General features: G+C 44.0%; 2 non-coding genes across 2 annotated transcripts; one reads left to right on the forward strand and one right to left on the reverse strand.

Moving 5' to 3' along the window:
- Positions 1-262: 262 nt before the first annotated feature.
- On the reverse strand, positions 263-369 carry LOC138376720 (U6 spliceosomal RNA). Its single transcript, XR_011231702.1, has one exon. It is a non-coding gene; the product is annotated as a U6 spliceosomal RNA (small nuclear RNA).
- A 4,330-nt stretch (positions 370-4,699) lies between these two features.
- LOC138376731 (U7 small nuclear RNA) lies at positions 4,700-4,764 on the forward strand. Its single transcript, XR_011231708.1, has one exon. It is a non-coding gene; the product is annotated as a U7 small nuclear RNA (small nuclear RNA).
- The last annotated feature ends 18,033 nt before the right edge of the window (positions 4,765-22,797 follow it).

Genomic DNA, 22,797 nt, shown 5'->3' on the forward strand with positions numbered 1-22,797 from the left:
GTGGCTGATAGTCTAAGTGCCAGTCTGAGTCCTAAAGCCTGGGAACCAGGAGTGCCAATGTCCAATGTCTGCGGGCAGGAGAAGATGGCTGTCTCAGCTCGAGCAAAGAAAGCAAATTCACTCTTCCTCCACGTTTTTGTTCTACTCAAGTAGTCAGCGGGTTGGATGATGTGGGTGGGTCTTCTTTCCTCACTGTATGACTCAAATGCTGATCTCTTGCAGAAACACCCTCACAGACACACCCAAAAATAATGTGGGGTTGGTTTGTTTTTTTTTTTTTTAAACTTTGCATGTCATCCTTGCCCAGAGGCCATGCTAATCTTCTCTGTACATTTCCAAATTTAGTATACATGCTGCCAAAGTGAGCACTAGAAATAATGTTTTATCATCTATCTGAACATCCCTTGCCCCAGTCAAGCTGACACATAAAATTGAACATCACAATCTCCAAAGATACCCAGGTCCTAACACCTGGAACCTGTGAATGTTACCTTATATGGCCAAGGGGACTTGGTAGGATTTTGAGATGGGGAGATTATTCTGGATTATCTGGGTGAACCCTAAATTAATCACAAGTGTCCTGTAAGAGAGAGGCTAGACTACAAGAGGGAGATTAGACTACAAAAGAGAAGAAGGCCGCAGGGCAGAAGCAGAGGGAAGCAGCTTCAAAGATAGAAGATGCTAGGCCACTGGCTTTGAAGATGGAGGAAGGAGCCACAAGCCAAGAAATGCAGGCAGCCACCAGAAGCTAAAAGAGGTAGGAAACAGATTCTCCCCAGAAGCGTCTAGAAGGAACCAGACCTACTGGCACATTCATTTTAATCTTAAAGACTCAGCTGGACTTCTTATTTCCAGAACCGTAAGAGAATAAATTTCTGTCGTGTAAAGCCACTAAGTGTGCGGTCGTTCGTTATAGCAGCCATAGGAAACTAATACAGACTCCTCATTTTATCCCCAGTCTCCTTTATAGCACAGTAGGATGTTCAAGGAAGTCAGAGGAATCTTAGGGATAAACAGAGATAATAACATCCTTTGGGGAAAACACATGTTGGTACCTCTCTTGACTGTTGAGGGAATCCAGTTAAACCTTCTTTTGCCCTGGGTTTATAGGGAAGGAAAGGAGATGATGGTCCTAATCTATTTGCAGCAATGCAAGAGTCAACAGCCAAAATTGTCATTTTTGCAGTCTTTCTTAAACAATAGAGTTTGTTATTTCTTTCCTAAATGCATGAGCAGGGCCAGTAGAGAAGGTCTGGAAAGGGACAGCTAAGATTAGCTTCCAAGCTCCCCACGGAGACCTTGAGTGGCTGTCAGCTCTGCAGGGAACAGCAGCAAACCCTCACGCAAATGGCCTATAAAAAAGGCCTTGTCAGAGGCACCTTGACCTGCCAGGGCTTCTCTGGTACTCGGATTCCCAGCGGCCCTCCCAGGGTTACGCTCCCTCGCATGATGTATTTCCCCTGCCTTTTTTAGAGCTGCATTATGCTTGCTCCAGGAAACAGCCTCTTCCTTCTCATAAACACAGCCTTGGGTTTCTGACCAAGCACCCTGCCACTCCGTGGCTCCTTGTCCATCCATCACACCTTGCTGTCACCCTGGCTGCGATTATGGAGAACTGGTCCAACTCCAGAGGTGCAGTTAGGGTGTGGAGAAGGAAGGGGTGAGCCATGGGAGCAGCTGAGGGTCACACACACCCCGATTCCAGCCACTGATGAATTCCTTGGAAGCTGGCTAGCCTGTACAGTGAGCAAGCCTTTCCGATGACCCAGCAAGTGTGGTGGAAAGGTCTTGACAAGGTCACCACCAGAGCCAGGCTTGATGTTTCCACTCCCTCAGCTTCGTGTGCACAGCTCAGGGACAGGCTAGAACAGAGATGCTATGGAAAGACTGAATTCTGCAAAGAGTATGTACCCATGTAAGAGAAGGTGAGATATAGTGAAAACCCCAGCTCCTTGTAATCAAGGTAGATGCACCTGGGAATGGGACTTGAAGGGTCAACATGACTCACCCCTAAATATATGCTCCACTGGCTCCAGCAGTGCACCTGGAGTTCCCACTAATGGCTTAAAAAGAGATAACGTTTATTGAGTCCTACTATGTGCTAGGCACTATTCTCAGTGTCTCACTGAATCTTCACCATCCTATCAAATAGGTATCATTATTACCCTGTTTTACAGATGAGAAAATTGAGGTAGAGAAATGTTAGTAAGTTACAAAAGGTCATGGAGTTGGTAAGCGGTAGAGCCGAGATTCAAACCCAGGTCATAGCCCAGTGTCCACACTGCTCACCATCATGCTATCCTGCTTCTCAGGGGCAGCAAAAACACTGAAGGTAGGACTGTCAATGCAGATATTATCCAGGAGGGTGAATGTATCAAAACATTATTCCCTCTGCTGCACCCAAGTCTCGCCCCTTCCTTCTCCCCTCCATGAGTTCTCTCTGGGGTTGGATCAGTTCTCCACAATCAAAGACAGGGACATTGAAGGAGCCTTCTAGAGTGCTTGAAATGTTCTATATCAGGGTGCTGGTGGTTTCACAGCATATGCTGTACAAAAATTCATCAAGCTGTACACTTAAGATTTGTGCACTTTCCTATTTGTTCACAGTATATCTTAATTAAACACACACACACACACACACACACACAATCTCTCATTCTCCTTTCTCCTCCCCAACACCCTCTCATTATTACCAGGACCTTTCCTGTGAATATTTTGAATCACATAGCTATATAGAGCAGAGGGTGGTAGAGGGCAAAGAGCCTTGTATTATAACATCTTGTCAACATTATTTAGGAAGAAGGTGGTTTAAATGAACAACAGCAGATTTAATGCAATATGTACTTACAGGAGAATGGAAGCTGGGGCTCGTAGCAGCAGGGAGGGAGGAGGGTGTGTCCCCTTGCTTTGCAGTGTTCAGGGGCTGGTGAACCCTACAGAGGAGCAAGAGGTAATGGAGTGGTACGTGTTATTGTATGCATACCTCCCCCCTTTCATAATCCTTCAACCTGAGTTTTCCCCAAACCACTCAATTCAAAACATGCTCTCAGCTTTCATCATATCCATTGGCCTTTTCTCAATTGTCACCCTCCTTGGTGTCCTGCAACCTCTAGTCTGTTGACCAGCCCTGCCTTCTTTGGTGGGACTCTCCATCAGACTTTGGTGACACTGCACCATCCTCCTCTCATTCTCTCCCTCCTGTGCTTCATCTCTGTCTCCTTCGTTTGTCACTTCCTTCTCCTGATGACCCTGAACATGACTCTACTTCAAGACCTCATACTTGGCCTTCACCATGTCTCACTTCCAATTTTCTGTCTCTAAAATCTAGAAAAGCATATTTAGGGTAAAATGTCACGATAGGTGGAAAGTACGTTAAAATAATCAGCAAAGAAAAACATGAAGAGAAACGGGAAAATGTTAATTTTTTAAATCTAGGCACTGTGTATATGGATGTTCATTATGACATTCTACTTACTTTTACATGTTTCATGATAAAAATTTAATTTACATGTATTAAAGACAGAAGTAATTGATAACATAGAAAATGTTCATCATATGCTATTAACTTTAAAAAGTGAGTTATGAAATAACAAATATAGTATAGTATTTGTACCAAAAAAGGAAGAAAGGGAATATATTAATAAATTATAGTACTGGCAGCAAATACCCCCAAATTTATAATGTGGTTATTGCTTTTCTGATTTTTATGAATTTTACTTAGCAATCATTTATTTTTTATGTAATTAGATTGTGGGAAATGCTACTTAAAAATAAATAAATAGGCCAGGCACAGTGGCTGTAATCCTAGCAGTTTGGGAGGCCGAGGCTGGAGGATCACTTGAGCTCAGGAGTTCAAAGACCATCCTGAGCAAGAGCAGACCCTGTCTCTACAAAAGAAATAGAAAAATTAGCCAGGCATGGTAGCACATGCTTATGGTCCCAGCTATTTGGGAGGTTAAGGCAGGAGGATCACTTGGGCCCAGGAGTTTGAGGGTGCAGTGAGCTGTGATGATGCCACTATACTCTAGCCTAGGCAATAGATCGAGACTCTATCCCCCAAAAAAAGTAAAAATAAACAAATAACACCTATTAGGTAAATGAATATTTCAGAGATTGAGAATAATCTGTATTTTTGAAGCTGTTAAAAAAAAACAGGTATTTTCATACCAATTTGATGGGAATATAAACTGCTATAACCTTTTTAGTGAGTAATTTGGCAATACCTATAAAATTCTAAATGTTCATATCCTATATTTTAGATAAATAAAAGAACAGTAGAGGAAAAAGACTAGAAAAGAAAAAGTAGAAATAAAATAACCCAAGAGTTCATCAATAATGGATTGGTTAAATATACCATGGTTCATCCATACAATGAAATGCTGTGTAGAGGTATGTCAAACAAGTGCTATTTGGTGGGGAGCTAGATGCAGAAGTCTTGTATAAAATGCTACCATCTGTGCAAAAGGTAAAAAGGAAGAAAAAAGGAGTATGTACTACTTATTTACTTTCATGTGCATAAAATGTTTCTGAAAGATACATTTTAAAAACTGATACCATTAGTTGCCTCTGGAGAAGGAAACTAGGGCCTGGGCATATGGGAAAATTTTGGATACGTGTACATTTTGAAGTTTGAAAAATATGAATTTAACACCTACTCAAACAAATAAATAGAATTACAATTAAATACAAAATATAATAGTAGTGTTACAGCTCTTTTAGAATTTGTCTAGCAGGTTTTCCAGTTTTTACTAGAAAACTGCCAATGAGAAAAAAGTACGAAATACAATGAAACAGAAAAGGGAGGATGTGAAGACAAGTGAGAAAAATTACAAGAGAAAGAATAACCAGAATGACATCTAAGATCATTTTAAAAGCCTCTGGTTCCTATTTTTTACTATGATTCTACCAATCGAGGTTGCTAGAAATAACAAGACTTTTTTATTGACTTGCCCTGTGGCACAGGATTTAATGATGGGTCTGGAAATTAGGGTTCTAGCCTTGCACTACCCTGATAGGGCAATGGGAAGTAAGGGTTCCTCCTCACATCACTCTTTCTTACAATCACTCTCTGACTGTCTCCTCTAGGACCAAGCCAAACGTTCAGAACCTTATTGAAAGGGTAACAATTATATTGAGGCAAATTTTACACAGTTTGCTTTTGTGCCTCTGTGACCACATAATCCACAGGGCAGATCCCCTCTGAAAGTTTCCTTTCCCTCGAGATCCAGACTTCTGGGCTCCCTCCCTTCCCTTGGGAGATGCATGCTCAAGGATCTGGAGCTACCTGTGTATTTGGCCAGGCAAACACAGCTCAGAGGATACCTTCTGGAGTAAATAAAGGGTGACCAGCCTAGGGGCTTTTCTGCACAGGTATCAGGCTTGAATTAGCTTCAAGGTACCTTCCAATTCTGATATTCTGCTGTTCTGGAAATCTAGGATTTCCTCTATTACCCTGGGTAATTGAAAAATTAGCTGAACTGCTAGGGAATATATAATTTACTTGATTTTTGCATCTTTTTACGCAGATGCAAGATCGTTTTATCTTTCTGAAATAAAAATTTGATGTTAGGATCCAGAATTTAACCTCACACCACAGCCCTATCTTTCTTTGTTTGTTGGAGAAAGCTGGAAACCAATCCAATTTATACCACAGAATCCCCAAAATCTCAGAAAGAGCAGCACCAGACAGGAGATTGGAAGATTATTCCCTGAGAATTTGGCTAGTCCAATAGGAAACACCTAAAGATTCTGACATCAGGGATCCATAACAAACAGCTCGCCCAAATCACAGTATGGTGAAGCTCAGAGTCAAAAGCCCCATTTCTTCTCCCAGAGTTTGCTCTTGGCACATTTAGGTCAGATTTTAACCAAGAGTCAACATTCAAGTATTAGCAGACATTCAAGGAAAGTCATTATCATGAAACGCAAAGATCAAAAAACAGGAAAAAATGTAAATTGGAAGATACAGCAATTACGCAGAGAGAAAAAAACAAAACTATCAGTATTACCTTCAGAGAAATAAGAGAAGATATTGCAACCATAAAACAAGAACGGAATGTTGTATTTCAACAAAGTAGTATTCAGAGGACAAAATAAAAAGGAGCTTGTGAAAATTAAAAACATGAAAGCAATAATGAAAAATTCAGGTGTTGAGTAGGAGGACACTACCCAGGAAATCTTCCAGAAGGTTAAGCAAAACGTCAGAGAGGTGAAAAAGAAGAAGGGAAAGACAGGAAAAACAAAGGATCAGTCCAAAAGATCCAATATCCAAATAATAGAAGGAAGAAAGAAGATAAAGGAGACAAAAATCAATGAAATAACCTGAGAAAATTTCCCAAACATGAATTGATAGACTGAAAGTGTACACCAAGTGCTCAGCACAACAGGTGAAAATAGATCCACAGTAAGACATATTATTGTGGAATTTCAAAACATTCGGAGAAAAGAGAAGCTTCTACATGATTCCAGAGAAAATATAGGTGATTTAGGGAGGATTAGGACTTCTCAACACTAACATGGAAAGCTGGAAGACCACGGAACAATGTTTTCCAAATTCTGAAGAAAAATTATTTTCCAAATAAAAATTCTAGAGCCAGACAAGCCATCAATCGAATACAAGGGTAGAAGAAAAGTATTTTATTAAGAAGATATTTAAGGTCCAAATTGTTGACCTCCCACGTACCCTTCCTTTTTCAAAAAGCTCTTGGAAGTAGTGCACCTACAAAATATGGCAGTAGTCATGAAAAGAATGTGGGGTATAGGAAATTAGTAAACAAACTTAGGAGAGAGGTGAAGGCAATTCCTAAGAGAGTAACGGAGATCCCAAGAGAGCAATCTTACTCCCCATTGAATAGGACAGCCAATCAGACTGGGCAGTAAGATTCAAGGACTAGACCAGGGGTGGGGAACCTGCAGCCTTAAGACCACATGTGGTCTTCTAGGTCTTTAAGTGCAGCCTTTTGTCTGAATCTGAATTTTACAGAACAAATCCTTTTATTTTTATTAATACATTTTTGTTCGTCTTTTATATTTTTATTTTATTTTTGAAATGAATGTACTTAAAATAACAAAGAATAAAATAAGTTTCAATGAAATAATCCTCCCAGATTGATGGGCACAATTAGAACATTAGTAAGCCATAAGGGCTAAATTGACGGCTGCTCCACTCATGATTTAGTTCTAACTTCCCGTGCCTGACTGGCACCACAACCACGTGAGGCTGGCTGGCAAGAGTTTATGGTGGTCAAGTATACCAGTCTGTTATCAGCTTTTGAAATGGTGCACTGTGTTTTTGTTTGAAGTGGAACTTGTGAATAGTTGCACAGCTCAACAATATTTTTTAATTCTGTCTGCTTAACAGCCCGTCATGTCAAAGAAGACCAAGAGAACACTGAAGGAAGGAAACAGATTTTTTAAATGAGGTTTGGGAATTGCAATATTTTCTTGTTTCTGCTAAAGAAAAGATGATTTTCTTGCTTTGTAATACTGCAATATCAACATTAAAGAAATTCAATGCTCATCAGCATTATAACACTCAGATGGACCATAAATATTTCAAATTAGAGGGAGAGGCATGAAAGGCTGTATTGCAGAAATTAAAAGATGAAAAGCAAAAGCAAAGACAATTCTTATAAGCAGCCATAAGACCTGGAAATAATGGCACTGAAGCAACTTATAAAGTAGCTTATATACTCAGGAAAGAAAAGGAAGCCATTCAGTGATGCAGAAATTGTGAAAGAATGCATTGTGGAAATTGTGGGATGCTTAGACCCCGATAACGTTTCAAAGTACAAACAACTGCCTCTTTCAAAGAGAACTATAAGGGATTGGCAGCATGGATTGGCCTTCAACTTAACAGAAAAAGTTCATACAATACTTCAAAAGGAAAATATAATTATTAAATCACTTTGGATGAATCAACTGATACTACTGATTTGGCGCAGGTTTTACACTTCATTTGGGTCATAATAACGAAGATTTTCTATGCTGCAAAGAGTTACTCACCTGGGCACTCTTGTGAGCCGAACACGGGGAATAGGTATCTTCAACAACTTTCAAGATAAATGTCGTGAAGTTAAACTGAATTTGGCAAATTAAGTGAGTGTATGTAGAGACAGCGCATCTTCCATGACAGGAAAACATGAAGGGTTTATTGCACATATAAAAAAAGTATTAACAGATCCAGATGCTCTCATTTCTTTTCATTGTATCTGGCATCAGCAAAATCTCTGTGCTAAAGCTACTATTCTAAATGAACCTTTGCAACAAGTTATAAGTATTATTAACTATGTTCCTGTGAATACAACACGGCATCATCAGTTTCATTACATGCTACAGTTGAAGGATGAGATATTGGGTGTGGATTTGCCATATCATTCTAAAGCGTGTTGGCTATCGCAGGGACAGGTGTTAGCCAAAACTTTTTTCTCTGTGAGAACAGATAGTTAAATTTTATGAAGAACGGAATCAGCAATGTGAATTATTGAAAGAAGATTTCTATGGGAATGCGGCATTTCTATGTGATATCATGTCAAATCAAAACGGCTTGAATATTTCTTTGCAAGGTAAAACTAAGTCTATATATGATGTGTGGTAAAAAGTCCAAGCATTTAAAAAAAAAGCTATCTTTTTTCAAAATACTTCTTCGAAAGGAAATTTCAGATGAATTTTCCCCAGTTAGCAAAGGTCATTGATGAGCAGGATGATGTATGTGAGTCATCTGAAGAATGCACAGCTGTTATAGACCTATTCGTTGGAAGATACAATGAAAGGTTCACTGACTTTGAGAATCATGACATCACATTCAAAGTAGCATTTAGCCTCACCTAGTTGATATTGCCAAGGCACCTAAAGAACTATAGATGGAATTGATTGAGCTCTCAGTAGATGTCACTTTAAAGTCATTGTTTCATGCTAAGCAAGAGGCAATTGAAATATGGAAAAATGCAGTAGAATACCCATGCCTTCAACTACATGCCTGAAAAATGCTTTCTTGCTTTTCAACCACTTCTTGCTACGAATCTAACTTCTCCTACCTAACCCAAATCAAGATACCCTTAAGGTCACAAATGACTGATACCCATCTAGAGGAGCATTTGAAACTGGGGACCTGCATGCTGCAACCAAATATTCAAATGCTTTCCAACAAAAAACAGACAAAACAAAGTCATTAAAAGGTTAGTTAACTTGAAAATTAACAAATAGTTTTCATTTTTCAAAGTTATTAAGTACATATAAATAGTAGGTCGATTTTTACAAAATAATGTACATTTTTAAGTATATCTAAATGAAGTTTCTTGAATGTGGCCTTATTTGATTACAGTTAAATTAATGCAGCCTTCCAACATGAAAAGCTTCCCCACCTCTGGACTAGACATTCTGAGCATTGCCATCCCAGGATTTCCTCTGCCATCGTACCAGCTTTTCAATCTGAGGATGGAGTGCCCAGGTAAGCCTGGCCCAGATTTTTATCTATACTTGCCTTACCCTGACAATGTACAGATTAAATTCTAGCTCTCCTCCCATCTCAACTAATTGTGCCAGCTGAAGACATTCATTTCGCCCTCCAGAATTCTTCTTTGATCTACTACTGGAGAGTTAGAGGGAGTCTGTAGGTGCTCAGAAGCAAACCATGCAGGGCAGCCCACTCCCCCTGCCCATACACCTACACCCCTTCCAGTCCCACAGTACAGCCCTGCTAGACTCCCTGGTTCCAGAGTCCTCAGATACAGGACTTAATTATGGCCTTGCCCATTGTCTTGTCCAAGATGGTCCAGCTAAACTCAGGAAAGCCACGTAGGACTATGACTCAGAGACTGTTCACCTTACCTCCTCCTGGGAGCCATCATGTTATAGTGGCAATATTGTCCTTTTCTTACACAGCTAGATTTGTGTTTGACACAGATTTTTTCCCCCAAAACTAAGTAATAGTTTGTTTAGGGAAACACACAAAGGTTGAAAAATTCTAAGGAAATAGGTAACAATAATATAGGGGGGTAAAGGAAAGTATACAATGAAAGAAGGGAACTTCTCATTTTTATTTCTTTACCTGGGTGGTGAATTTATAAGTGTTTGTATTATTGTTGTTGTTGTTGTTATTAAGACTGAAGATACGTTTTATACACTGCTTTCTGAGTTTTTAATACACACACACAATAACCATATAGAAGAAAAAAATCCATAATCCCCATACCTAGTCAAAAGTGTTAACATTTTCAAATATTTCCTTTCATCCTTTTTCTGTGCCCTTTATATAATTGAGATCATACTGTGCATACATTTTTGATGTATTCTTTTTTGAGAGACTGTCCAACATAAGCTTATATTATTAAATTCTTTGCATATTTATCATTTTAGGAGCCATGTAATATTACATAATATTGCATTGAAACTTCCCTATTTCAAAGGGAATAACATGGACTCTTTGTGCTGGTGGAAGCTTGTATGTGAAAATGCTTGCAGGGTAATTCAGAATGTTCCTTCACTTCCTCATCACCCTCTCAAAACCACCCGCCTCCTTCAAGGTCTAGCTCAAATACCCTACATGCTCCAGTATTCCTTCCCTGACCACCCTCCGGAGAAACCCCCTCCTCTAACCTACCAGCCTTCTTGTTACCTATTCTGCCCCTTTTTATAGCTATCTGTGTTCATTTCTTTTCTCCTCTGGTACACTATAAGTTCTTGGGAACAGAAACCTGTCTCTAAAGGGTCTGGAAGATACTAAGTGCTCCATAAGTAATAACTAAATACATTTGAAAAGCTACTTTTTTATTCTTTGCTTTAATATCCTACATTACAAATAGCTTCTATAATTAAGTCACTTATGGGCTTTCACTCAAATTGAAGGTTCTCAACTGGAAACACATTCTGTTGGTCCATAATTGCCACATTCAGAAATTAGGAACATGCCCACCCCCACTGTCCCTGACAATAGATTTGATATTTTCTTTGAGGTCTGGGTTGAGTAATATTTGAGTTCTAAAAATAACATTTATGTTTATTGAGGGTTTATTATCTGCCAGACACCAGCCTAAGAAGTGTGCATGCATCTATAATTTAATTCTCACAGTAACACTATGAGGTAAAAGCCATTTAGATTCCTCATTTTACAGCTGAGGAAACTGAGTCACTTGCCCAAGGTCAACCAGCCTGTATTTGGAGGAATTAGAAGCTCAACCCAGATGTACCCAATTGTCATATTCCTCAGAAATAAAAGTATAAAATCTAAATTTTGATCTCCAGCTCTCAGTACCCTATTGAAAATTAATTCTCCATCAAATGGCTAACACTTGTTAATATACATTTTTATTGAGAAACACAAAAGACTATTAGATAAGCTTAGAAGAGAAATAAGAAAGAAATCCACAATTTCACCACCTAACAAATACTGCCATTTTAGAATTCTCTCTTCCAATCTTTCCCCATATATATATATATATATACCTTAAAAAAGAAAAAAAAATCCTCAGACAATTGCATGTGTTCTTTGTAAGCAGAGGAGTCTGTTTTGGGGGAGGTAAAGACAAGAGTAGCACTGAAGACAAACTTCAGCTATTCCATAGGTTGGCCCAGGGCTCATCTTGCATCATATGGAAACCTAAAAATATAAGAAAGATTTAGGTACAATTACTAAGGAGCTGGTTTTCTGCACACTCAAAGACAGCTTGCATGTAGCAGGGGACTCCTGGATAAGCTGAGGGGCAGAAGTTAACAGCACTGGCTTGTGTCTTAAGTGTCATATGTTATGTCTTCAGCTGCTGAATGTGTAGCAAGCAGTAAAATATGATTCACTGGAAACTGTTGGCCTTCCGCTGCATTCTGAATTCTTAATTGCTCAGTTATTGGAAGTCCATTTTCCTGAGAAAGACATCAGGCAAATATTCTTCTCTTCCCTCTTCTCTCTCTCTCTCTCTCTCTCTCTCCCCCCAGTAGGCAGAATAGTGATCTCCAAAGATGCCCATACCCTAATCTCTGGAAGCTGTGAATATTTTACCTTTTATGGCAAAAAGGATTCTGCACTGTGATTAAGCACATAGACCTTGATATGAGAAGCTTATCCTGGATTATCCAGGTGAGCCCAACCTAATCACATCAATTCCTAAAAGCAGAGAACCTTTCTGAGCTGTGGTCAGAGAGAAATATGACTACAGAAGGGAAGTGAGAGAACCAGAGAGATGACAGCGTGAGGACTCAGCCTGTCATGGCTGGCTTTGAAGATGAAGACAGGAGGCCACCAGCCAAGGTATGCAGGCAGCCTCTAGAAGCTGGAAAATGCAAGGAAGTGAATTCTTCCCTAGAGCTTCCAGAAAGGCAGATACCTTGATTTTAGCCCTGTGAGACCTGTGTCAGACTTCTGACCTTTATAAGATAAAAATTTTCATTTCCAACAGATAAATGGATAAAGGAAGCATGGTTTATATATACAATGAAATATTACTCAGCCATAAAAAGGAAGGAAATCCGGCCATTTGTAACAACATGAATGAAACTTGAGAGCACTATGCTAAGTGAAATAAATCAGACAGGGAAACACAAGCACTGTATGATCTCACATATATGTGGAATAGAATCTAAAAAAAAAGCTGAACTCATAGAAAAAGAGAGTAAAATGGTAGTTGCCAGGGGTTGCCAGGAGGTGGGAGAAATGGGGAGATGTTGGTCAAAGGGTACAAACTTTCAGTTATAAGATGAAGGTATGAGCCACTGTGGGAGGCTGAAACAGGAGGATTGCTCGAGGCCAGGAGTTCAAGGCTAGCCTGGGCAACATAGCAAGACCCTCATCTCTACAAACAAACAAAACAAAAAACCTCACGGTCTAACTAGTTACCCATTACAACTGAAAAGACAGGTCCCCAATTAATCAATATGCTAAAAGCTCTTCCTCCCTTCCAATAAGACTTCTTTTGGAATTGCACACACATCAAATCAGGCCTGGATCAAAATAACTGCTGGTTGTCAGGGTTACTTAAGATTGATGGTAATTAGAAAGGGTATCTGTGAAAATTCCTTTAAAATAGTGATCACTTCTTCACTCATTTCTGTATCCTCCACAGCATGTAGGTCAAGGCCTGGTCCATGGCAAGGTGTTATGAGTGAATGAAAGAATGAAAGCACCAAAGGTGCCAGCTGGGGAAGACTCTGTAAGGGAGCTCAGAACGCAGCAGCACCTGAAGGCAGAACGGAAGCTGGTGCTTGGAGAAGAGGGAGAAGTTATACAGGGCTTGCCACCGACCATGTGGTTATACCCTGAACTCACCACCAGCAAGCGTGAGAATTCAACTTGGCATTTAATTATAGCGGACTACCTCTGCCACAATGTAGTCTTTGACAAATTTCCCTTTCCATGTGTAAGATACAGAATCAAAATGACATGCCTTCCTCACTAAGCATAATCAATTTCTAGCTTTTGATTTAAAGTGATTGATATACAGCTCTTCCTTTCACTTGAATATTTAATCCACTGTAGGGTTATTAGTTAACCTAATTTCAACACTGTTGAGTCTCAGAGAATAGGGGGTGGGGAATGCTGGCCAGTGGAGTAAACAAAACACATACATTTATCAATTAAGTTCACCATCTTATATGGGCACAGTTCATGGTACCTCAAAACAATTACAATAGTAACACTGATAGCACTCTGGGAGGCTGAGGTGAGAGGATTGCTTGAGTTCAGGAGTTTGAGACCACCCTGAGCAAGAGCAAGACCCCGTCTCTACTAAAAATAGAAAGAAATTAGCTGGACAACTAAAAATATATATAGAAAAAATGAGCTGGGCACGGTGGCACATGCCTGTAGTCCCAGCTACTTGGGAAGCTGAGGCAGAAGGATCGCTTGAGCCCAGGAGTTTGAGGTTGCTGTGAGCTAGGCTGATGCCATGGCACTCTAGCCTGGGCAACAGAGTGAGACTCTGTCAAAAAAAAAAAAAAAAAAGGAAAAAAATAATAACATTGAAGATCACTGATCACAGATCACCACAACATATAGAATAATAATGAGAAAGTTTGAAGTATTGCAAGGGAATTACCAAAACACAACACATCTTGTTGGGAAAATGGTGCCAACAGACTTGCTCAATGCGGGATTACCACAAACCTTTAATTTGTAAAGAAAATACAATATCTGCAAAGCACAATAAAGCAAAGTTCAATACAACAAGGTATGCCTATACATTTATTTTTATTAATTCTAACTGGAATTTAGCATTTCTTTCTTTTGAATGCATTTTGATGTAGGCAACAAACCCAGTAATATTAGTAGTACCTGTGACTTTGTCACCAATACAAATCATTGATATTGTTATAGCATATTACTGCTGCTACAGATATCTTGAAATTCCAGTTAAACTCATCACTGCTTTGAAATTACAGTTGTTAGACCTGCCACTAGATTTTGTTATCCAGTCAATAAAGAAGTACATATATTACTACAATCCTATTCTTAAGAAAGATTTTGATAATTGTATTTCAATAACATTGGTTTCCTCTGTGATCTGTGTATTTTATTTTATACATTTAAAAATAGTATTTGGGGGGAGGTGTCTATAGGCTTCACCAGGTGCCAAAGGGTCCTTGGCACAAAAATGAGTTTAAAAGTCCTGTTTTAGACAGAGTCAGGTATGTCAAAGAATCAAAAACAATTTGTAGCATCCTCTGCTCTCTGTTTTCTTTCTTTTGCTTCTCCCAAAAAGCCAACCCTTGAGCCAGGTAGTGGACTGCACAAGAATCAGAGTTCTCTGAGCAAAGAAGGAACAGGTCTGGGCATGGACTATGTCCTCAAAATGACCTTGGCAAGGGTTAGGAAAGGCTGGGTTCTCCTGCAGCTTCCCTTGGCCTGGACAACTTGTCCCTTTGTTTTCCCAATCAAACCGAGCCACCCTTCCTACTTCAAAATCCACTGTTTGATATAAATATTGACTTGAGGGGTTAAGAAAACCACTCTCTAGATGAGCAGAAACTTCCTGGAATATTTCACAAAATACTCATCAGAAATAGAAACTCAGGCCAGTCATGGAGGCTCACGCCTATAGTCTCAGAACTTCGGGAGGCTGAGGTAGGAGGATCACTTGAGGCGAGGAATTTGAAGCCAGCCTGGGCAACACAGCAAGACCCCATCTCTACCAAAAAAGAAGAAAGATGAATGAAAGAAAGAAAGAAAGAGTGGGGGAGGGAGGAAGGAAGTAAAGAGAGGGAGATGAAAGAAAGAAAGAAAGAAAGAAAGAAAGAGAGAGAGAGAGGGATGGAGGGAGAGAGGTAAGGAGGGAGGAAGGAAGGAAAAGAAAAGAAAGTAACTCAGGAAGGTAGAGAACTAGGACTACCCACCTGGTTGTGTGCTAGCCCTATCATCCCTATTTGATTCCATATGTATAGGCTGGCCCGAGAATAAATAGGGTGGGCATATCATTTTGGGAAGAGAAGTTAAAGAAGCAAGGCCATACAAGCTGGCCAAATGCCTGTCCCAGCTTATGAGGTGTTTGGGCAGTGCCCACTAATTACAGTTTCCTCCTGCTTTATAGACTCCTAAGTAGCTGCTGAAAGCACTATCCAGTTTACAAATGAGAAAGGAGCCTGGAATACAGGCACCCTGGCCCCTGGGTAGAGGGTTGCGGGGGGAGCCATCTACACTGGCTGCTCCCTGCTAAGAGTTTATCTTCGCATGCACAGCCGGAAAAGAATCAGCATTCTTGGGTTTGTGACTTGAAGAAAATTAATGACTAAGCCGGACGCGTCCTGAGGACTCCCTACCCTCGCAGTCCTAACACCAGGGCGAGATTTCTAAGTTAGGAGGAATGCCCCACCACCTTCTGGCTTTAGCCAAAACTGGGATTTCTTAGAAGGTTGGGGGGCCAATCAGAGGCCATAAATCTTAGAGAAGCTTCACGGTTTTACAAGGGAGTTCTCCCTCTAGAGGTCTATTTACAACGCAGCCGAAATCTCCGTGTTAATGGACCTGGGATAATGGTGTTTACTTTACCGCGATAAAGCGCTCGGCTTCCTGGGGGAGCGGCTGTGAAATGTCCTGGAGGAAGGGGTGGAAGGGGGCGCCGTAAAAGCGGGCGCTGGAAGGGCGAGGGCACCAGGTTCTCTTCCAGGCCGGCCCCTGCCCTCCACCCCCTAGGCCAGGCTGTGCAGCCCAGGCCTCACGGGCGAGCACGGTTCCCACATAAATCACCAGCGCCAGAGTCTCGGGAAAAGGCGCATTTTTCATTGCTGGCTGCAAGGCAACTCCAGACAGCGAACGAGAAACAGAAGTTGTCTTTAGATAAACCGTTTACCGGAGCGCGCGTTCTGGCAGTGCGGTCCGCAGAGCACAGGGCAACCCCGGCCTGGCGCTGCGCCCCCCGCCAGCCGATCACCTCCCAGAGGGCCCCAGGAAACACCCAGACCTTCCGAAGGGCTGATCCCACGAGCTCCCGCGGGAGAGGAGAGAGGGAGCCAAGAGGGAAGGAAACGGAGAACTTCAGGGTCTGGGGAAACTGGAGAAGTGGTGCGCACGAAGACACACCACATTTACCAGTGGTGTGATCTCAGTAGGTGACTTTACCTCTCTGAACTTCAGGAATACTTCAATTGTAAAACAAAAAGTACTGCCCTCAGTCTGTGTTCAAAATTAACAGATTAAATCAAATGAGACTTGTATAACCTGTAAAGCCGATTCCCAAGGGTTGCATGTACCATGGGCACCCTTCAGGAGAAAGAATCCAGAGCTTATATCAGCATCCCAAACGAGTGCTCAAACCCCAAAACGTGGAGAACCACGGCCCTAGTTCTGTGGACAGACTGCATGGGTAGCATTCTGGCTCTGCCACGTCCTCTAGCTGTGAGATCTTGCTCAAGTTACTGAAGCCTTCTATCTCCTCTTCTGTAAAAAGGGATGATAATAGTTCCTAGGATTGTTGGGAGAGTAAATGCACATCGCACGGTGGCTAGCACATAGTAAATGCTAACTACATGTTAACTATATTTACACACCCCTAGTCCTGTAGCAAAGACGCCCGGCTTCAAACCCAAGAATTCCAGGCCTAGCCTTGTCAGATTGAAGACTGCCAAGATCCAAGAAACCTACGTTGGCCCTGAGCACCAGTGGGAAGCCCTCCCGTTGTCAGATGGTGGCTTTTCCACGGCCTTTGGAAAGGCACTGCATAGGGTCGGTGCGCAAGCCGCCTTTTACTCCTGAGCGCGCAGCAGGAGTGCTCGTGCACACCTAGGGCCGGTGCTGCAGGGCCTCTCCAATCTGGGGAGGTGCGGGCTAGCAGGGCGGCCGCCCTTTGAAGGCGGCTCTAACCCCGCCAGGCGCCTGGGGCTTGGCCCTAATCCGGATTTGGAGGCCAGAGCTCTAAGCCGGCCGCCACCGACTGGGGGGCAATCAAAGCAGCCGCCATCCGGGTAGCTCCCGGTCTTGTTTACTTGTTGACATGTGCGCACCCAAGCGAGACGACCTCGAGTTTGGAATCGGCCTTTGGAGCAGAGGGGTAGGGGCTCAGGGGAGCAGCCGTATCCAGCCTCCACCCGGCTAGAGGCCGAGGCTTCCGATTGAGGCAGACAAGTTTCCTTCCCTTCTAAGGTCAGAGGTCGAGCCTAAGAGAGACTTGCTCCCCCATCCCTCCAGGCCCACCCCATGAGGCGTCCTGGAGCCCCGCTTCCAGCCGCGCCTCCTTCTCCCCTCCCAGCTCGCCATCCATTAGTATAATCCCCTGTCCAAACACTGCGGCCGGGAAGGCCAGACGTTTGGTATAAACAGACCCGGGGGGACTAGTCTAACGATATAAATAAAATAACCATTAATAGCACAAATTGTTCGATGATCCGGAGGGCGAGCACCCCGGGACTCCAGCCTCGGTAGGGTTTGTGTACACAGCGTGGACACCACGCATCCGTCAGGTGAACCAGGGGTTCTTGTCCCGGCTGAAATCTAAATCCAGCGCAGGTGAGGTCCCCTCAAGCGCGTCAACGGTGACCTGGCTCCTAACATTCACAGACTGTGACACGCACGCGGCTCGGGACAGACGCACACACTGAGGTCGTTGTGCCGCAGCAGCCTGCGTTAACGTAACCGCCTGGGCCCACCCCAAACACAGCAGAGCTGGGGTGAATCCAGCTCTTCACAAATTCCTGCACTTGCGCGGCCAGCCACCGCCCAAGGGCGCCACCCGGCCCCATCCGCAGCTTCAGTGCGCACAGGGATCCAGACCTCACACCCAGAAACGGAAAATGTCAGCTTCCACTTGTCCCAGGGTTACTAATAGTAAACTAACATTTATTGAGTGTTCATTGTGCCAGGCACCGAACTAAGTGGCCCACAGAGGTAATCTCCTTTAATCTTCAGGCAATCTATGACGTAGGTACTTTTATTAATAGTATTCCCAGTTCCACAAATCAGAAAAGCAGAAACCTCAGAGAAGTTAAAGAATCTGCCCGAAGACCTAGTGAAGGCAGCATTTGAATCGACGACTCTGCTGCAGGAAGCGCAGGGCGCATGCGCAAGACACAGGCACTTGCCCAGACCTCGACGCCGGGTTTCCAAGCTCTGAAGCCTAGTTCCCGCTGATCCCCGGCCGGCCCGCCGGGCTGGAGTGCGCGCTGGTTTCCAGTGGGAAGTTCCTACTTCTCCCGAGTGTGGGGGCAGAGTGGTCTGAGAGGTCTGGACAGAGGCAGGAGGGGAGCCGCCTGGAAAAACCCTGTGACCCTTTCCCAGAGACTCAGCAGCGGGGCCTTGCAGTGCTCCCAGAGGCCTTGCCGGCCCTGCCCTGGCGTTGGGGCTGAAGACGCCGCTCCCAGGGCGGGGGCGCCAGAGCCCGGGAGGAGGCTAGGGGAGGCCTCCCGGACAGCGGGTCAGCCCAGGGGCCCCACACACTCCGGGAAAGGTCTCCCTAGGCCCATGGCGGTGGAGTCCTGGTTCCTGGAGTTTGGCCAGGGCAGCGTGTTCTCTCCAGCCCATCCAGGCGGCACCTAACCCACGGGCCAGAAAGTCTTGCACCCACCCCTTACTTGCCTCGCAACCTTGGACAAGTAATTTCATTTCTTGGGGCCTCAATTTCCATGGCTGTAAAATGGGGGGAGCAGGCCGTGATACTTGTCTTATAGGAGTGTTGTAGCCATAGGAGAGATCATGTGTGTGGAAGGCTTTGCTCACCGGTGGGAAGTTTATCATCGTGACTAGTGTTAACTTAAGGTAGGCAGGGCGGAGGGCGGGCTGGCAGCCCCACACTGAAGGGGAAGTGAAGGACGGAGGTAAGAGAAAGGAAGCAGCTTTGGGGGGGGGGGGCTAGTGGGGTGGGGAGGAGAGGGGAGGGGTCTCAGCTGCACCGTCCAGCCGTGTTTATTGTCAAGGCAGCTTCCAGTCAATCCTGTCACCAGGGCACATTCTTCTCAGGGCTGTGAACCACTGCCTGGGCCCTGCAGGAAGATTTGAGGAGGGGGAGGGCTGTCAAGTACAGAGCAGGAATTCGCAGAAGCGGAGAGAAGGTGCCTGGGCAGGCAGTGCCTGTGTGCACACAGCCTGGTAACTGGCTGGGGCTGCCCAGGGGAGGCAGAGGAGCAAAGAAAGGAAGCTGAGTGTTCAAGGCAAAGAACTTTAACGACCTTGGGCAACTTACCTCACCTCTCTGAGCCTCAGTTTCCTCCTCTGTGAAATGGTTATATTAATAGAGCCAAAGACAACAGCTGTTGTAACAAGCAGAAGCAATAACAATGGTGGACACTTAGCAAGAGTTTACAGCAGCCTGGTGCTGTTCTGGAATCACCTAATTCTCCTGGCCGTTTGGAGGTCACTTGCCCATGGTCTGCCAGTTTATGTGGGGGAGGGGTGGGGGAGGGGAGGCTCTTAACCACTGAGCCTATATGGTGCTTGTAGGAAAGCCATGAATAGTACCTAGTATTATCCATATGGTCATTGGTGATGGGATTACTATTGTCATTATTGTCGGATGTATTATTTCTACATTATGCTGCTCACTACTAATCCTAAGAGGTAGTCATCATTAGCTCCTTTACAGAGAAGGAAACAGGCATAGAGAGGGTAAGTGACTTGCCTAAAGTCACACAGCAGGTCTGGAGCCTGAGAAGAGAGATTAGAAACCAGGTGAATCTGAAGGTCAGATATTCTCACTCACAACAGAGGGAAAAGGAGAGAAAGAGTGGTCCAGTGCAGGGTGAGGTGCAGAGGCCTGGGTGGGAGAGGGACGCCCACCTCTAGGGTAGATCCTGGGCAGCTGATTTATTTGCATTCCATCAGGGACACTAATTGGCCAGATCTTTATCTAAACACCATAACAATGACATGAGACTTTGGGGATTTGTTTACAGCAGCTAAAAATGATGCATTTGTGGGAGTGGGAAGCTGGGTCTGAGCAAAAGATTTGTTTGCTGCAGTTACAGAGGGTGGGGAGTGGCTGTTGAGGGGGAGAGGAGGCGTTGTCATCCTCTGAGTATTTCCCCAAATTCTCAAAATTTCCCAAAAATAAAGCACAAAATTTGATAATGAAATGCTTTTTTTCTAGGTAGGAAAATGGAGTGCCTGGGAATTCTGCTTTCTGGCCCTGCTCACCTAGAGAAGTTAGTGTTTCCCTGCCTGTGCCTAAGGACACGCCTTACACCCTGCCGCAGTCACCATCACAAGAACATTTTCTACTCACTTCTCTGTGCAAAGTGCTCTGTAAGCACTTTTCTTTGATCACTTCTTTTACTGTTTCTTTTACTGTAGGGCCTGTAAAGTCTACATCATTATTATCTTCTTTTGAAGGTGAGAAAACTTCAAAAGCAGCAGGACCCATCTCCAAACCTAGGCCTGGTAGCCTCCTGGCCAGTGTTCTGGCCCAAGACAGAGACATGAAGTATGATTATAACTTAGAAAAGGCCTCATCTCCCTGGCTCCACCCCAAAACCCAGCCTTCTCACTGTGTGTGCAGAGAAGGGTGTCATAGGTGCCAGCCTTTACACATGAATGCTTATGAGGTGTATATATCCATTCACATACATGCTTGCTGGCTTACTGGTTGTAGGAGATGTAGAACGTTCACATACGCCCATGTAAGTGCTTTCTCAGTGTGGGGACACAATATGTACACGTACAGGCCACAGAGGCCACCCTTGCTACTGTACTAATTTGGGGGTATGGCATGTGGAGTTTTAAAAAGTCTAAATTGCAGAATATTTTAATATGGTTTTATTACTTTCAAGAACACACAGCCATTACAACTCAGGCAATAAAATTTATTTCCTCTACAGCTTAGACAGGTTCTTATGGGACTGCTTTGTACAAGACTAATTGTAATGACCCCATAAATTACCTGTATGGAAATAGTGCATCCAATAGTCATGGAAGCTAATTTTCATCTTGGATCATATAAACGTTTATCTCCAAATCTCATGTCACTACCAGTCATTCACATTATTGTAGGGGAAAAAAGAGGGGGAGGAAGCAGAGGGACTCAGAATGAGTACTGGCCAGCCCTCCCGTACTGACCACACACTCTGAAAGAACAGAGACACTAATGTGGTGTTTACATTTACGAGGAGTCCTGAGTGCCCTCTTCCCCATGCCTATCCACATGTGCACACACTGTTCACATAGGAAAGCACCTTTCTCTTCAAGGAGAAAGAAAAATCTGTAGAAATACATGTATCAGGTCTGCATCCATCTATTGGAAACCCACATTTCTCAGGGTGATGCAACTGCTGCCAATCTCAGAAACATGGCTGCAGATGGAAGGTAAAAGTGTGGAGGGTAGTGGGCTGCCTACCATGCAGCTAGGGAGCCCAACTCACAGGGGAGAAGGCCTAAGGCCCAGTCTCCTCTCAGGAGGCCAGTAACTCAGTGGCCCCACTGGCTCCCATTAGGGAGAAGGTAAGGGATTATGGGAGGGTCCAGAACAGCTACAGAGTACTCAGTCCTTGCCCCCACCAGCTGGTGTGAGAAACCAGGGACCGCATTCTCCTATCTCAGATTTGGCCCCTGCATTTTAAGGCAGTCCCTGAAATGCCTCCCAGTTGGGGTAATCTCAAGACTAAACCCCCAATCTAAAGTGGGACTGGCAGAAAAAAATGGAAGGTCAGTCTGCTCTCACCTGTGTGTAGTGGGGTGGGTCCCTGGTCTGGGCCCCCCCATCTGCTCTCAAAGGATGCCTGGGAACAGGCCTCATGGTCACCTCCAGCTCTGTCCTGGTTCTCTCCAGACTGCCACAATAGAAGGAAGTGGAGGCTCCTCAGGATCTGCCTGGAGTGGGGATTTCCATGAGGAGGGCAGCCAAGCCTGCCACCTGGAGCCCCACAGACCAGCCTAGGGCCTGCTGCTGCCAGGAGGTGGGGGGCTGGGAGGTGGCAGAGGTCTTACCAGCTGGAGCACAGCACAGAGTAGCTTCCCTTTCATAAGCCCAAGGGTGCATGGGCATTTTCATGAGCAGGCCCAGAGCACTGGGGTGGGATGGGGGGAAGGGGTCTGGGGCTAGTGTGGGGTCTTGCTTACTTAGTCTGACCCCACCCTGTGGTGCCCTCCGGTGCACACCGGGTTCCCTTCACATAGAACTCCAGTGGAGTCCAGGATCAGAAAGCCCGAGAGCATCTGAGTAGAAGGGGCTAGGAAGGGAGGGGAAAAGGGGAATGAAATAAGTTGGGGGGAGGAGGGAGTGAGAAAAGAAGTGGGAGTGAAACAGGTGGGGAGGAGTGGAGACGAAAGGAAGCTGGGGAGATGGGGAGGAGGTGAGGGAGAAAGGAAGTGGGGGAAGGGTAGTGAGGAAAAGGGGGAGTGAGGAAGGGAAGGGGTGGAAGGGTAAGAGGTGGGCTGCGTGGAAGAGGAAGGGGCCA

This window comes from Eulemur rufifrons, chromosome 28 (assembly GCF_041146395.1).
Source record: "Eulemur rufifrons isolate Redbay chromosome 28, OSU_ERuf_1, whole genome shotgun sequence".
In the NCBI taxonomy this organism is placed as follows: Eukaryota; Metazoa; Chordata; class Mammalia; order Primates; family Lemuridae; genus Eulemur; species Eulemur rufifrons.